Consider the following 8,281-nt stretch of genomic DNA (forward strand, 5'->3'; position numbering starts at 1 on the left):
AGACCACTATTCCGACTAGCCCCAAATTTGGGCTGTTACAGGCCGAAACGATACTGTGCCATTTTGGGCTGAACTGGGCCATGTAGACCCAATGGGCCTGTGGGACCTACATGGAATCAAGCACATAAAGTGTGGTTACTATTGGGCTAGGCTATGTAAACCACACGGTTAAGGCCAATTTGGGCTGTGTGGGCCATACGAGCATGTGGGACCACATGGTCCCACAATATAGACCGTGGGCCCATTATCATCAATTGACTGTTAAGGTTGTACGGGTCACCCAAGATGGCTGTGGACCTACTGTTGGGCCTATAAGTGTACCTGGACCCTTATTTTTGGTAAGATGATTGTTTTACCCCTATGTGATGTATGACTGTTTAAGCATGCCATTTTTACTGTATGTACATTTATATCATGTTGCATTGCATGGGGTAGGATATATGATTTTGGAGGAAGTGTACTAAAATGATATAACCCTATTACTGGTAGCTCTGTTGCAAATACTATTTCATTGTCGCAACCGGTATGACTTGGTGTGTAGGGTTGGGTGGGTTGATTTTATCCCCACATGGTGCGTAGGGCTGGCATGGAGATGGTGTGTAGCAGATGAATTGGGTAGGATTCTGTACTGAAATGGGCTAAGGCCCAGACTGCCACTGATACTGTAATGGGCTCAGGCCCAGACTGCTATTGCTATTGAAAGAGGGGCTAAGGCCCCTAACTGAAACTGAGGGCTTAAGCCCAAATTGTGTTTACTCTGATTGTATGCTTTTATGGGATTTCACACACTGAGATTTCATAAACTCACCCATCTGTTAACTATGCAGGAAATCCCCAGGCTTAGATGGATCGAGCTGACAGAGGACTTAGAGGTGGCTACTCGACGAAGTTTCTTTTAATATTATAATTAAGATTTTATTTTGGGTTTCATTATGTAATAAGTCCTCTATAATTTTTTAAATTTTTTGTGTTTATTTTTTTTATAACTGCTAGTAGTAGGATGCGGGTTTTCAAAAGATATGCATGATTTACCAAAATACCATGAATACGCAAAACCGTTTCAAAAGCTTCCGCGATAAACGAGATTTTTGAATTAATAAGTTTTAAAGTGAATACTTTTTGATAGTGATGAAAATTTTAAAATCATTTTCTAGTTCACACAAAGGGGATAAATAAACATTAGGCTTTTCAAATGATTTCACGCTTTACGAAAAACAATTCAATGTGACATCGCCAGATTCGGCCATAATGTCCAGGCCGGGTTTGGGGTGTTACAGTTTCGGGACCATAAATCTGAGCCGAAAATAAAATTTATTTTAATTTTATTATATGGTCCGTATTATGTTAGAAATGTCGTGAAAATTGTGATAAGAAAATTTTACCGCTTATGTGCTTAATTACAGGAAGGACCAAATCGCATAAAATGAAAAAGTTGAATCCTAGTAGCTAGAAGGATTAAATAGCTATGAAATTTAAAACTTGAGGTCCTTATATGGTAATTAGACCATTAATGAAAAGTTAGTAGATATTTTTGGATGATTCATCCATGAAAAATTAGTAAAAGGCTAAGGACTAAATTGGAAATCAAAATAATTAAAAGATGATAAATTATTAAATAGAAAAAAATCATTTTATATCATCTTCTTTGTGACATCCCTAATTTGACCCTAGTCGAAAAGTGGTTTCGTGACCACAGAACTGAGTCATAAAAATAATTAACTGTTATATTCTACGTTTATTATATGTGTAAATGCATGTGTGAAAGTTTCATGCTTTGATTTTGTTATTTGTATGTGAAATTTATAAGATAGGACTCATGTGATAAGACTTGAAAATGTGATAGGTAAATTTTAAAGTGCCAAATAATGCATGAATTATTGACATGAGGGACTTGCATGTCAAATGGACCAATTTTAGTTTAGTGGCAGGCCATAATGATGGTTGATGGATAATATATGTTTTATTTAAGTATTATAATTAGTAATGGCTATATTTTTGAAATAAAAATAATTAGAAAAATAAGAAAAGATGATAAAATAATGGATGTTTATCTTTCTTTCTTCATTGTCGAATTTGGGAAAGAAAAATATTGAAGAAGAAGCCAAGGCATTCGGCCATGGTTATCTCCATTTAAAGGTATGTAATGTAATTTTTTTTATGTAATTGATGATGACATTAAATTGATAAATACATAGCAAAGTTAACCCATGGTTTAAATTCATGAATCAATGAATAAGTATCAATTCGGCAAGTGCTAAATTTGTGTTATTTTGATAAGTTTTGTGACAGCCCTAAAGTGACCCTAGTCAGAAAACGGTCTCGGGACCGCTAGACCGAGTCACCAAATTATTTTAATGTGATAATTATTGCCTAAAATATGTGAATATAAATGTGTGAAAGTTTTAAGCTTCGATTTAGTTAATTGCATGTGAATTTAGTTGATAGGACTTATGTGAGAAAATTTAGAAATGTGCTAGGCAAATGCAAGTGGCCTAATAGTGCATGTAATCAAAGGGGTGGACTTGCATGTCAATTTCCCCCCATTTAAGTACTAGTGGCCGGCCATGACAAGGGATGATGGGCAAAACATGTCATGAAACATGTTGTGTTAATGGAAGAATAAAATAAGAAGCATGGGCAATAAACTAATAAGAAATTGAAGGAAGAAAACAAAGAGAAAAAAATGCGTTCATCATTCTCATGCATGACCAAAAAAAAAAAAGAGAGAAGCTCTCATGTTGTTCTTGGCCGAATAGGAGAAAGAAAAAGAAGGAAAAAGAGCTTTGAGGAAATCGGCTATGGTGGTTGGATAGACTAAGGTATGTTTGATGATGTTCCATGAGATGCATGCATGTTTTAGTAGTTAGCTTGAGTTCTAAATAGCCCATGGTTCAAATCTTTACTATGTCATGGAGATGATATTCGGCCAAGGTGGATTGGTGTTGATATCATTTGCATGCTAAAAGTGAAGCTTTGTAATGGTGCATGTGATGGTGGATTGATGATTCTTGAATCTTCTTTTTAGCATTTTTGAGTGAGACATTAAGTTCTTTGTTTAACCATGACCAAAAATTGAAATGGTATGGTGTTGTGATGCATTTGGCCATGGTAGGAAGTAGAAGGGAAAATATGGTTGTTGTTAGATGAAGTAGAGTCTAACAAATGAGCACATATGTGCATTAGTTGCTAGATGGAGAAGAATCGGCTAGCAAGTTGTGTGCTAAGGCCGAATATAATTTTTGTATATTAATGAGTAATGCATGTGTTGAATTGATGGAAAGGGAGAGGATGCTTTACTAGTGAATATATGTGTATGGGCCAAGTTTTGAACTTGAAACAAAATGGTGTTTAGTCAATACAAGTGACCATACTTGTAGAATGTATTGAGTGTTGCAATCGGCCTCAACATAGACATGTATGTTCGGCCACATGAATGAGTACATAAGTTGATGTGTATGTTCGGCCATAGGTAAGCATATTGATGGCTTTATCTTGACTTAGAAAATTCGGCTAAGGGAAATATTAGCTAGTATGTTGAATTCGATTTGTAATTTCGTACATATGGGACTCTAATGTCTAATGTATATATGGGCTAAGTACCTTGAGCTTCTCTTTTGATGTTCGAATGAATTGTATTAAATTGCTTGATGTGATTAAAAATGCGTATGACCATTGTGTATTTGAGCTAAAAGGTGGCCATATGACCTATCAAACTCCTTGTCATATTCGGCCATAAGCTAGCAAAATGAGACTTTAATGAGTTAAATTTGTTTGAATTAAGCTCAAGAGCAAAGGGGAACTAAATCTGATAAAGGGAAGGAAAAAGTGGTCGAATAGCCGTCGAAACCGTTCGACAACATCCGAGGTAAGTCTTCGAGTAATGACCCTACTTGAATTATATTGAAATGATTAGTCATACTATGATGGATAGCCGAATGTGCATAGAGACTATGTTATAAAGCCAATTGAAATCATGCTTTTTGTGTGTGGCTATTGAGCCGAAATTGGAAAGGTTTAATAAATGTTTTGTGTTTGAGCCTTAGTAACGAAAATGAAATATGGATGTGTCATGATTATTTATATATGTGTGCATGAGCATTTGAATTATATCCGGGCTAAGTCCCGAAGGCATTTATGCTAGTGATTTTATCCGGGCTAAGACCCGAAGGCATTTGTGCGAGTTGATATATCCGGGCTAAGACCCAAAGGCATTTGTAAGAGTTTCTATACCCGGGTTAAGACCCGAAGGCAATTGTGTAGTGATTTTATCCGGGCTAAGACCCGAAGGCATTTGTACGAGTTGATATATCCGGGCTAAGACCCGAAGGAATTTGTGCGAGTTGCTATACTCGGGTTAAGACCCGGAGGCAATTGTGCTTGTGGTTATATCCGGCTAAATTCCGAAGAAACTTGGGTTCGAAGGTGAGCGTGTTGTGCTGTAATAAATTCAATTAATACGCTCGAAAAACCCACACGATAAGGTATGTTCGCGTGTGCATCGAAAAAGTCGATTCGTTTTAAATAGTATTCGTTCAATCGACTAACGAACTTTCGGCTTTTAGATAGGTTAATACCTTGTGTGTATATGTTGATGAAGTGTGAAGTAAGTATGTTTATGAGAATGTGTATTAATAAAGTAATTCATTTAGCTATGTGAATGTAATACTTTAGTCAAAGCCGATTTCATTACTTGAAACTTACTAAGCTTTAAAATGCTTACCCCGTTGCTTTGGCTCTCTGTTTTATAGATTTTGTTCGTTAGATATCGGATTCGGGATCATCGAAGTCGGAGTCATCCACACTATCAAAGCCCTTTTGGTACTCTTTTAAATGAACTCTGGGTATGGCATGTATAGGACTACCCGTTTTGTTGTTGGTCATTGACCCTTTGGTTTTGTGTAAATTTGGATAGCCATGCGAAAATGGCTTAAATATACTTTGATCATAACATTATAATCGTTTTGTATGTTGTCCGTCGAGAGGTAGGGAAATGTTGGTAACGGTTAGCCATGGGAATGGTTATTCATGATCATTTTTGGTATATGTATGACAAACTCTAGTTGATCCATGGAGGATCATGAAATAGGTAAAGTTTACCTTAAAAACAGATGCTGGCAGCAGCAGTGATGTGGATGTGAAAAATCACTAAAAATAGTAGGAATGGAATTAAATAGTGGATAAATTATGTGATCGAACCTTGATGAATCTATTTTCATATGGAAGAAACAAAATGGTCATATGAGTTGTATGTTAAGAGATAATTAGGTTTTCGTGAAACAGGGCCAGAACGGTTTCTGGATTCCTTGTTCCAACTTTGGAAATTCATTATAAATTAACCAAAGATAATTAGGAGTCATGCCATATATGTATAGATTCCTCTCTGAGTATAGTTTCTGTAGAAACAAACGGCATCAGTATTGAAGCTCTGTGGAGGGAGATATCCGAATCGTAATGCATGAAGGTTAGTGTTGTCGCACCCTGTAACAGGGGAGAATTTAACTAATAAACTGTACTAATTGGCCCAACCAAAAATTCTAGAAAAACATATGTAGATGGGCATATGAGTCTAGTTTGAGGAAAAAATTACGAAGCTGATTTCGAGTTGTGAAACTCAAGATATGATTTTTAAGGTGACAGTGACGCAGTTAGCCAACTGCCTGGAAATTTTTAAAATGGACTGCAATAGTAAGCGAATTTAGTCTATGAACCCCTCGTGTCCGACTCCGGCAACGGTCTCGGGTACGGGGTGTTACAATTTTATTGGTATCAAAGCTACAGTTTAGTCGATTCTAGGACTACCGTAATACGTTTGGGTCTAGCTATACATGCCATTATGTGATTAATTGATAGTGTGGTGATCTCTGACATTTGAATTTGTGTTTATTTATAGTAATGGATCCCGATCCCAACCGAGCGATAGCTGATGATGTGGAGAGTGTGGCGCCTGCTCCCGCACAAGGGACAGCGCCGGCGGACTCTCAACCTAATGCTAGTAATCCGAATGATGAAGCTAGACAAGCTTTCTATAGCGTGATGAATGATTGGTTCAACCAATACATTCGAACTAATACGGCTGTTCCACAACCTCCATTCCCGACTAATACAACCCCCACACCTACAATACCTCAGGTATCTGACCAAATAAGGTCAAATAAGCCCCCAGTTGACAGAATTTGAAATCAGGGGGCTACTGAGTTTAAGGCTACGGATAGTGATGATGCCGAGCAAGCTGAATTTTGGTTGGACAACACTATCCGGGTACTCGATGAGCTATCTTGTACACCTGATGAATGCCTAAAGTGTACTATCTCCTTGCTACGCGATTCTTCCTACTATTGGTGGAGTACTCTGACTTCTGTTGTGCCCCGGGAGCAAGTAACTTGGGAGTTTTTCCAAACTGAGTTTCGGAAAAAGTATATCAGTCAGAGATTTGTTGATAAAAAACGGAAGGAATTTCTTGAGCTTAAGCAAGGTTCTATGTCAGTTACTGATTACGAGCGAAAATTTGTTAGACTTAGTAGATACGCTCGGGAATGTGTTTCGTCCGAGGCTATCATGTGTAAACGCTTCGAGGATGGGCTGAACGAAGATATAAAAATGTTCGTTGGCATTCTTGAAATACGAGAGTTCGTAGTACTTGTCGAGCGAGCTTGTAAAGCCGAAGAGCTCAGAAAGGAAAAACAAAAAGTTGATGTGGGAACTGGAGAGTTCGTAAAAGATCCTCGGGAAAGTCTCTTCAACAGGCATCGAAGAAATTTCGAGATGATTTGGGCCGGTCTAGAGGCACTTCGGCCTTTTTAGACGAGATCGTGATCGACCCCCTGTGGGTACACGAGGCACTTCGGTCGCCAGTGTTGGGAATGAACGTCGAGACAGAACGGAATGTCGATATTGCGATAAATGGCATTCGGGAGTTGTAGATTCCATGACCGCTCCTGTTACAAGTGCGGATCAGTTGACCACTTCATTAAAGATTGCCCGAGGTTGTCTGAACAGAATGTAAATCAGAGTGGGAAACCGGGTGCTACCACTGCTCGAGGTAGACCATCTAGAAATACGGGCAATGCTAGTGGTGGTCAGAGAGGATCTAGAGATGCTACGACCAGATCCGAGGCTCGTGCGCCTGCTAGAGCTTATGCTATACGTGCCCGCGAGGATGCTTCTTCGCCCGATGTTATTACCGGTACTTTTACTCTCTTTGATACTAATGTAATTGCTTTGATTGACCCCGGTTCTACTCATTCTTATATATGTGAAACCTTAGCATCCAGTAAGACTTTACCTATTGAGTCTACTGAGTTCGTAATTCGGGTGTCAAATCCCTTGGGTCGTTACGTGCTTATCGACAAAGTGTGTAAGAAATGTCCCCTAGTGGTTCGAGGTTCCTGTTTCTGGCGGACTTGATGCTTCTATCGTTTGATGAATTTGATGTTATTCTCGGGTTGGATTGGTTGACCGTGCATGATGCGGTTGTGAATTGCAAAAGCAAGACTATTGATTTGAGGTGCGCAAATAACGAAGTAATCCGAGTTGAGTCTACAGACTTGGATGGGTTGCCAGCTGTAATATCCTCAATGTTGACTCAGAAATATGTAAGAAAAGGGTATGAAGCATACCTTGCGTATGTACTTGATAACAAGGAATTAGAAAAGAAACTTGAGTCGGTACCAGTAATTTGTGAATACCCGGATGTTTTTCCCGAAGAATTACCGGGTTTACCACCTGTTCGGGAGGTAGAGTTTGGTATTGAGCTTGTACCTGGAACTACGCCAATTTCGATAGCTCCGTATCGTATGGCACCAACTGAGTTAAAAGAATTGAAAGCTCAGTTGCAAGAGTTAACGGATAGAGGTTTCGCTCGCCCAAGTTTCTCACCTTGGGGAGCACCAGTATTGTTCGTGAAAAAGGACGGAACCATGAGGTTGTGCATTGACTATCGTCAGCTGAATAAAGTGACAATAAAGAAAAAATATCCGTTACCGCGTATCGATGATTTGTTCGACCAACTGAAGGGAGCCTCAGTGTTCTCAAAAATAGATTTGAGATCGGGCTATTATCAGTTGCGAATTCGAGATTCGGACATACCCAAAACTGCCTTCAGAACAAGATATGGTCACTACGAGTTCTTAGTGATGCCGTTTGGGCTCACTAATGCCCCTGCGGTATTTATGGATTTGATGAATCGGATCTTCAGACCATATTTGGATCGGTTCGTAGTTGTGTTCATTGATGACATCTTGGTCTATTCAAGAGATGAGACCGAACATGCTGAGCACCTGAG

This window comes from Gossypium hirsutum, chromosome A04, assembly GCF_007990345.1.
Source record: "Gossypium hirsutum isolate 1008001.06 chromosome A04, Gossypium_hirsutum_v2.1, whole genome shotgun sequence".
Lineage (NCBI taxonomy): Eukaryota > Viridiplantae > Streptophyta > Magnoliopsida > Malvales > Malvaceae > Gossypium > Gossypium hirsutum.